Source organism: Lethenteron reissneri, chromosome 13 (genome assembly GCF_015708825.2).
Source record: "Lethenteron reissneri isolate LAM-NWPU_2019-01 chromosome 13, ASM1570882v1, whole genome shotgun sequence".
Lineage (NCBI taxonomy): Eukaryota > Metazoa > Chordata > Hyperoartia > Petromyzontiformes > Petromyzontidae > Lethenteron > Lethenteron reissneri.
Window position 1 is genome coordinate 9370308 of NC_083791.1, and position 9901 is coordinate 9380208.

Consider the following 9901-nt stretch of genomic DNA (forward strand, 5'->3'; position numbering starts at 1 on the left):
GCAATGTGCGCTTTGTGTGAAATGTCGGCACCGGGGAGACAAAGGTGGACGGGCGTGGCGCTGTCCTACACACAAACCCCATGTGCTGAGCCAGGCCTTAATAGGTGCTCGCTAACAGAAAGGCTTGGGGATATTTGTAGTGTGCGTGTGTGCGCGTGTGTGCGTGTGTGTGTGCGTGTGTGTGTGCGTATGTGTGCGCGTGTTTGTGCGTATGTGTGCGCGTGTTTGTGTGTATGTGTATGTGGGTGTGCCTGCGTGTGTGTGTGCGTGTGTGTGCGCATGTGTGCTAAGTGCTGTACCCGTGGGAATCAAAGACAATGAAAATTACAGCTGAGTGTGTGTGGGGAGCGGTGGCACGGGGGTTAGCGCGCCACCGACCCGAGTCCGATATCTGCTCACGGGTCACCAGCAACCAGTGACGATTTTCTGAACCGGTCCTGGGCCTCTCTCTCGATTGACCTGGCGCAGTTCTAAAACAAACAAAAAAACATCAGCAGTGGGAAGACAAAGGCTGGCTGCGCGTGGTGCTGGCCACCCACCTCCTCGTGTGCCGTGTCAGCCTTCATAGGTTAACAGAACTTGCCCCAACAGTCTATTACGGTTTTTAGTGTGTCTCTGTGTGTGTGTGTGTTGAGAATAGGTGTGAGTCTGAGCGTCTTGAGCGTTGGGGTACAGGCCAATGCGGAATAACGTGAGATTTCTGCTCTTATTCTTATTGTAAATGCCCCGTAGCCTGCTGTGGTTATGCACAGACTAACTCCCGCACAGTGATAGAGGGATAGAGAGTCTGTGCGTCGCTGTGTGTGTGTAGGGGGAGCGGTGGTGTAGCGGTTAGCGCGCTGCGCTACGAACCTGGCGACCTGGGTTCGATTCCCGCTAACGGCCAGCACCCAGTGACAGCGATAATTTGAACCGGTGCTGGGTCTCAACCTCAAATGAGTAGCTGGTGCGATGTGTAAACATCGCCACTGGGGAGACAAAATCGTCCGCACGTTGTCTTGGCCACCCACCCCTGCTAACAGCACTTGCCCTGACAGTCTGTTAAAGCTACAAGGGGGATTTTTGTCTTTGTGTTCCCCAGCCACCGCATGCCCAATAAGCTTCTATTTGGCCGGATAGAGGGGGGCTAAGACGGGCGTGGCACGGGCTAGAGAAGAGATGGAGTGATGTGGTACAGGAGGACGTGGAGCTGAGTGGACTTGCCGATGACTGGTACCAGCGGTGTCAAGATCGGCCTCTGTGGAGGAGGCTCGTGAAGGATGCTACTGGGCAGTTGGAGGCAGTCGCTCCTCTGCCCTCCTCCAACAACGGAGATAATTGGCAGATGGATCACCCTGTGCCTCCCCTACTGGGTCTGTTCCGTGACCTCCTGTCAGCGGGCGTTCGACACTTCACGTGGCCTCAACGTGCACATAGCATGGCACAAGCGCCGTGGGAACGTCACCGCCACCGAATGGCGGTTGTTGTTGTTCTTGTGTCCTGTGTGTCCGTGTGTGTAAAGCGCTATAGCCGGTGGTGGCAATCTACCAAAATGGCAGAGGAGTCTGTTGCCTTTTTGGGTACACATGAGTGTCGGCGTGTGAATGGTGGCGCAGCGGTTAGCGCTACGAACCCGGCGACCCGAATTAGATTCCCGCTCACGGCCACCAACACCAGGTGACGAATATATGAACCGGTTCCTGGGCCTATCCTAGTTGTGTACACATCAGCAGTGGGGAAGACAAAGGCGGCCGCGAGTGGTGATGGCCGGCCTTCATAGGTGCTCGCTAACAGCAGCGCTGAAGGCTGACACTCGAGGGTGTGGTGTGGACAGTACTACCCCAGACCGCCTTTGTCTCCCCGATAACGGCACCAGGTACTCATTTGAGGCCGAGTCTACCTCGGGGAAGCCCAGGGCCGGTTCGAACAATCGTCACTGGCGTCGACCGTGAGCGAGAATCGAACTCGGGTCGCCGGATTCGAAAGTTGCAGCGCGCTAACGGCTGCACCACCGCTCCCCTCGAGACACGCAAAAAACCCCACGCAGACACAGCGAAAAAGATCACCCGTACAGCCTGAACAGGCTGCTAGGGCAAGTGCAGTTGGTGAGCACCTATGAAGGCCGGCACGGTGCACGAGGGGGTGGGTGGCCAGCACCACGCCCGGCCGCCTTTGTCTCACTAGTGGCGAAGTTTACTACACACCGCACCAGGTACTCATTTGAGACTGAGTCGACCTAGGGGAGGCCCAGAACCGGTTCAGATAATCGTCACCGATGTTGGCCGTGAGCGGGAATCGAACTCGGGTCGCCAGGTTTGTAGCGCTAACCGCTACACCACCGCTCTCCCACACACACATAAGACAAAGGTCCCCCGTATAGACGCGTACATTGTTAGGGCAAGTGCTTATTGACTTAGAGAGCACGCATTACGGGTGAAGCGACACACTAGGGGGGTGCTGTTGCCAGCACCACGCCTGGTCCCCTGTTATCTCCCCCCAGCGCTAATGTTTGTTTTATAGGCCGAGTTGACCTAGTGGACAGACGGCGTGAATCGATTCTGTTTAACAGCAATATCATCCATAATAGAGAGGGGGGGTTCGGGGGGGGGTTATATCGCGTAAATATATAAATGTGTCTCGAATTAAAGCTTTCGTGACTGCAGGGATTCATCTTCTTGGTTCTTTCGGTAAAGTCACGCTGTCTTCCCGACAGACCTGTTCTTCCTCTTGATATGCAAATTATTTTGTCAAGGCGCTCTTTCTCCTCTCTCCCAGCTTAAATAGACGCTCCAAGCCTAGGACGTGTCATTCAGACGCTGTCTTACCGACAGACATGTTCTTAACCTGAGGACGGCTGCTTGCGTTGTGGCCGAAACGTCGTGAGAATTATTTTATTATGTTTTATTTTTATTATTTTCTTATTTCCCTTCTACGTGACTTTACCGACAGAACCAAGAAGATATAAATGTGTCGTTAAACCCGCCACCAAATCTGGATCTCGCCTGATGGTGGTAGTTGTAATTGCGGGCGAAACGTCGTGCTCAGATTGTGAATGCTGTCTTGGCTCTCGAACACACAACCCGTGTTGCTGTACCGGTGACGAATTGGCCACGTTCTGTTCACGTGACAAACCCTCACGAATCGGCTGCGGTCGGGTGGTGGCGGGTTTAACGACACATTCATAGATCTACTCGATCTAATCCACCCCCTCCCAAAAAAACCCCTCTAATTACGGATGACATCGATTCTGGTTGCGCTTGGGCAATCGGCGAACCGAGAGCGGGCTCGGTGTCACGGGTCAGTCGGTGAACCGCTCCCGAGGTGGTGGGGGGTGGGGGTGGAGGGGGGGGGTCGCACGGTTCGCATCCTCGGCGCGCGTTAACCGTTGCGCCACCGCTCCCCACGGACGCGGCGCACGAGGAGTGGCGGCCGCGAGGCGATTCCGCGCCTCCTCCTCCTTCACCGCCACCCGCACGCTCAGTGACGCAGCCGTCACTGCAGCTCCTGCCAGCGGGCAATGGTGGCGGTGATGGGTGTGATGGTGGCGGTGATGGGTGTGATGGTGGCGGTGATGGGTGTGATGGTGGCGGTGATGGGTGTGATGGTGGCGGTGATGGGTGTGATGGTGGCGGTGATGGGTGTGATGGTGGCGGGGATGGGTGATGGTGATGTGTGATGGTGGCGGTGATGGGTGATGGTGGAGGTGATGGGTGTGATGGTGGCGGTGATGGGTGTGATGGGTGATGGTGGTGGTGATCGGTGTGATGGTGGAGGTGATGGGTGTGATGGTGGCGGTGATGGGTGTGATGGTGGCGATGATGGGTGTGATGGTGGCGGTGATGGGTGTGATGGTGATGGGTGATGGTGGCGGTGATGGGTGATGGTGGCGGTGATGGGTGTGATGGTGACGGTGATGGGTGTGATGGTGGCGGTGATGGGTGTGATGGTGGCGGTGATGGGTGTGATGGTGATGGGTTATGGTGGCGGTGATGGGTGTGATGGTGGCGGTGATGGGTGTGATGGTGATGAGTGATGGTGGCGGTGATGGGTGTGATGGTGGCGGTGATGGGTGTGATGGTGGCGGTGATGGGTGTGATGGTGGCGGTGATGGGTGTGATGGTGATGGGTGATGGTGGCGGTGATGGGTGTGATGGTGGAGGTGATGGGTGATGGTGGTGGTGATGGGTGATGGTGACGGTGATGGGTGTGATGGTGGAGGTGATGGGTGATGGTGGTGGTGATGGGTGATGGTGGTGGTGATGGGTGACGGTGATGGGTGTGATGGTGGCAGTGGCGGGTGGACGGCAGTTTTTTTTTTGGTACGTGATGTGTGATGGTGATTATGGTAATGGTGGTGATGGGGGTGGTGGTGATTGTGGTGATGTGTGATGATGATGTGTGATAGTGATGATGTTTGATGATGTGTGATGGTGATTATGGTAATGGTGGTGATACGGGTGGTCGTGATTGCAATGTTTGATGGTGGTGATGGGTGATAATTGTGGTATGTGATGTGCTTCGGTGATGTTTCACCGTGATGATGTGATGGTGGTGATGGTGTTGGTATGTGACGGAGGTGATGGTGGTGATGTGTGGTGATGAAGTGATAATTGTGGTGCGTGACAATGTGATGTGTGATTGTGGTGGTGTGTGATGGTGGCGGTGGTTTTCAAGGTGTCGTCTCGGTGGAGGGAGGATAGCTGCCTCATTTTCCGTCCGTGATGGATGCCCTTTGGTATCCTCCCTTGTTTGTGGCTGAGTTGCGTTTCTCTAATCTGTGTCTCGTAGCTCGAGGAGCCGTGATTCACAACACTGCACGATCCGTCCACCCACATCCAAGCCCCCCCCCCTCCTCCGCCCTCTCTTCCCCTGCGACGTCAAGAATTTCAATTTCCACGTTTTGCTGTCTTCGTTCCACTCTCAACCGCCGGCCCCCAGTTTTGGTGACGTCGATCTCGCCGCGGTGGCTAGGAGATGTTAACTCCCTCGCCTGGTACACAGGACGTCGTGGGTTCGATCCTGACCCTGATGCCTGCTGTGTATTTGGAGTTTGTGTGTCAATTTCTCTCCATGGTGAGATGTTAACTCCCTCGCCTGGTACACAGGACGTCGTGGGTTCGATCCTGACCCTGACGCCTGCTGTGTATTTGGAGTTTGTGTGTCAATTTCTCTCCATGGTGAGATGTTAACTCCCTCGCCTGGTACACAGGAGGTCGTGGGTTCGATCCTGACCCTGATGCCTGCTGTGTATTTGGAGTTTGTGTGTCTGTTTCTCTCCATGGTGAGATGTTAACTCCCTCGCCTGGTATACAGGAGGTCCTGGGTTCGATCCCGACCCTGATGCCTGCTATATATTTGGAGTTTTGAATGTCTCTCTCCCCGTGGTCGAGTGGATTTTTTCCGAGTCTTCTAGTTTTCCCCCCTCCATGTTTAGAATCAACATCACGCGTTTCGACTATTCGGCAGCTATGAATTTCCACGTGACGATAAGCCACTTGGTTGAGCAATCACTTTTGGCCAAGTCGATTCTGAGAAAAAAATATCTGTATAGCTCGGTGGGTCTTACGTGGTGAAATAAAAAAAGATGTTTTTACTTTTGAATAGTTTAGAATGAGACTCACCCTGTTCTCTACGAGTTCTCACCTGGTTCGCTGGCTGTGAGCGGCAATCGAACTCGGCTCGCCGGGTATTTTGTTGTCTTTAGCTTCGTCGCCCTTCCCCCGCCACTTCCGATGAGTCGGCTACGTACGGTACGAACGAAGTCCAACATGCGTACATATTTTTGATGTAAAGCTTTCGTGACTGCAGGGATTCATATTCTTGGTTCTTTCGGTAAAGTCACGTAGAAGGGAAATAATAAAATAATATAAATATAAAACGAATTGTCTTGCTGTGGTTTTGACACTTGATGATAATTGTTTGTGTTGCAGTCGAAGCGTCGTGAGAATGCTTATTGTTTTATATTTATACGTACGGTGCGAACGAAGTCCAACATGCGTACATATTTTCGATTTAAAGCTTTCGTGACTGCAGGGATTCATTTTCTTGGTTCTTTCGGTAAAGTCACGTAGAAGGGAAATAATAAAATAATACAAATATAAAACAATAAACATTCTCACGACGTTTCGACTGCAACACAAGCAATCATCATCAGGTGTGAAAACCACAGCAAGAAAATTTATTTGATATTTTAATTATTTTATTATTTCCCTTCTACGTGACTTTACCGAAAGAACCAAGAATATGCGTACATATGTAGAGACAGTGCGTCGACTAGCCATGAGTGGTAACCACTGGTGTGTAAACAGGATAGAATAACAACACAAGACAGCATATACGCCTAGCGACCACAAGGGGGGGATAACCAGGCCAGGGGTCATAGAGGGCATCGATCTGGAAGCTTCAGGAACCTGCGAGAGAGTTCTAGAAGAGAGGATTAAAAGGGAGCGAGAAGCGGGGGTTCTGGGCTGATGCCGTGGGGTTCGGGGTCCTGGCTGTCGTCGCTACGTCGCTGTCATCGCCGCCACCGCCGCCACCGCCATCGCTGCCGCCGCCATCACCATCGTCACCATCGTCATATAGTCAGCCAGCAAGTCAGTCGTCGCCACCGTCGTCGCTATATAGTCGGCCAGCGCTATGTTCTCACACTGTGACTGTGGCATCGAGTCGTGGCTGTGCAGTGAACGACAAATAATAAAGAAGCCCTCTACATGATAATTATTTTTTTACCCTTCTATCTGGCAACAAAACTGACACTTTTTTTACAAGGAGTCATGTTTACATAGACCACAATACCTGCAGCCATAATGCAAACAAAAACATAACTCTGATAATATATGCACTGTCCTTGAAGTTGATTGGTCAACAATCATCTGGTCCAACCCATGTGAGACGAGGCTCTGAGGAAAGCTGTCTCGGGTGTGGACCAATAAACTTCAAGGACAGTGCATACATTATCAGAGTTATGTTTTTTGTTTGCATTATGGCTGCAGGTATTGTGGTCTATGCAAACATGACTCCTTGTTAAAAAAAAAGGTGTCATTTTTGTTGCCAGATAGAAGGGTAAAAAAACAATTATCATATTTTTTACTGGCAAATGAGGTTCCAATGAAGCCCTCTACAGTTTGTATCTCTGAAGTCATTGCATAACACGAACATACGACCGACTGCGCTAACCACTGCGCCACCGCTCCACGGCCGCCTACAACGCAAGGGTGAATGTTAATCTCCTGTATTAGAGGGAGGGGTGGGGGGTGGTGGCAAAGTGGAGCACTTACCTCGGCCGGTTTCTGTGAAATCATCCGTCATGAGTCACCAACGTGTTTCTGACTGTTGGCGCACGTTTAAGTGCATCGTGTGCGTGCGCACGCATCGATATATCTAAATATGTGACTCGAAACTAAACTATGAAACTATTTTGTTTTGTACGTCACCAGGTAAGGTCCACTGAGCTGTATCGCTCTCTCTCTCTTTTTATTTCAGAAGCGACCTGGACATCACAAACGATAGCTCAACGGAAGTGGCTTATCGTCGTCACGTGGAGATTTACAGCTGTTGCCAAATATTCGAAACGCGTGATGTTGATTCCTAAATGTAGAGGGGGGGGGGGGAAACGGAGGACCCGGAGACAAATCCACGCGACCACCATGGGGAGAGCTAAAGACACGCAAACTCCCCCAAATACAGCAGACATCGTCAGGGTCGGGATCGAACTCACGATCTCCTGTATACCCGGCGAGGTAGTTAACATCTCCAAGCCACCGTGATGATGATGAGAGAGAGATACACAAACACTCAAATATACAGCAGACATCGTCAGGGTCGGGATCGAACCCACGACCTCCTGTATACCAGGCGAGGTAATTAACATATCATAGCCACCGTGAAGATGATGAGAGAGAGATACGCAAACACCCAAATATACAGCAGGCATCGTCAGGGTCGGGATCGAACTCACGACCTCCTGTATACCCGGCGAGGTAGTTAACATCTACTAGCCACCGTGAAGATGATGAGAGAGAGAGATACACAAACACCCAAATATACAGCAGGCATCGTCAGGGTCGGGATCGAACGCACGACCTCCTGTATACCCGGCGAGGTAGTTAACATCTCCAAGCCACCGTGAAGATGATGAGAGAGAGATACACAAACACCCAAATTGACAGCAGGCATCGTCAGGGTCGGGATCGAACGCACGACCTCCTGTATACCCGGCGAGGTAGTTAACATCTCCAAGCCACCGTGAAGATGATGAGAGAGAGAGATACACAAACACCCAAATATACAGCAGGCGTCAGGGTCGGGAACGAACCCACGACCTCCTGTATACCCGGCGAGGTAGTTAACATCTCCAAGCCACCGTGAAGATGATGAGAGAGAGATACACAAACACCCAAATATACAGCAGGCATCGTCAGGGTCGGGATCGAACTCACGACCTCCTGTATACCCAGCGAGGTAATTAACATCTCCTAGCAACCGTGATGATGATGAGAGAGAGATACGCAAACACTCAAATATACAGCAGACATCGTCAGGGTCAGGATCGAACCCACGACCTCCTGTATACCAGGCGAGGTAATTAACATATCATAGCCACCGTGAAGATGATGAGAGAGAGATACGCAAACACCCAAATATACAGCAGGCATCGTCAGGGTCGGGATTGAACCCACGACCTCCTGTATACCCAGCGAGGTAATTAACATCTCCTAGCAACCGTGATGATGATGAGAGAGAGATACACAAACACTCAAATATACAGCAGACATCGTCAGGGTCGGGATCGAACCCACGACCTCCTGTATACCAGGCGAGGTAGTTAACATCTCCTAGCCACCGTGAAGATGATGAGAGAGAGAGATACACAAACACCCAAATATACAGCAGGCGTCAGGGTCGGGAACGAACCCACGACCTCCTGTATACCCGGCGAGGTAGTTAACATCTCCTAGCCACCGTGAAGATGATGAGAGAGATACACAAACGTCCAAATATACAGCAGCAGGCGTCAGGGTCGGGATCGAACCCACGACCTCCTGTATACCCGGCGAGGTAAATAACATCTCCTAGCCACCATGAAGATGATGAGAGAGATACACAAACGCCCAAATATACAGCAGGCATCGTCAGGGTCGGGAACGAACCCACGACCTTCTGTATACCAGGCGAGGTAGTTAACATCTCACCACGGAGAGAAAGACACGCAAACTCCCCGATATACATCAGCAGGCATCGTCAGGGTCGGAATCGAACCCACGACCTCCTGTATACCAGGCGAGGTAGTTAACATCTCCTAGCCACGGCGGCGTCCAATTGGGCATCTGTATGCAGGAAACCCTTTTTCAAAACGTGGTTTCACCGAGCGCGTGTTTTTAGGCTCTACGCAATTTAGCTAACGTGAAGTGGCGCCGCGAGAGTGCCACATCCGTTGCAAGGTGTGAACGGCTCGACTCTGAGAACGATCTCTTTTACGCGGCCACTGCGACCCACCATGACCACTTGGCACGGCGGTAGCGACAGTGAAGTTTCATCATGGGACCACCCCGAGCTCTCAATGCCCTGATAGTAGTGGCATTGTCTTTGTGCTGTTCGCTTGTTGACGTTGTCCTCTGGGTCTAACACTGTTAGTGAGACGAGGCTCTAAAGAAAGCTGTCTCTGGTGTGGACCCCATCAGTTTCAAGGACAATGCAGAGCAAGTTTTTTGCTTGCATGTTCACCACAAGTACGTGTGGTTAATGCAGTAACATGATTCCTTGCAAAAGGTTTCTGTTTGGTGTTTTAACATCTTAACACAACTGTTTCAATGGCAGAAAGGGTTGAACCTATTCTTATAGAAAGTAGAATTTGTTGCAGAAGTGTGTCCGACGAACGGCGATTGGTCCGGAGGGCAAACGACCGCTGAGATGTGCGTGACGC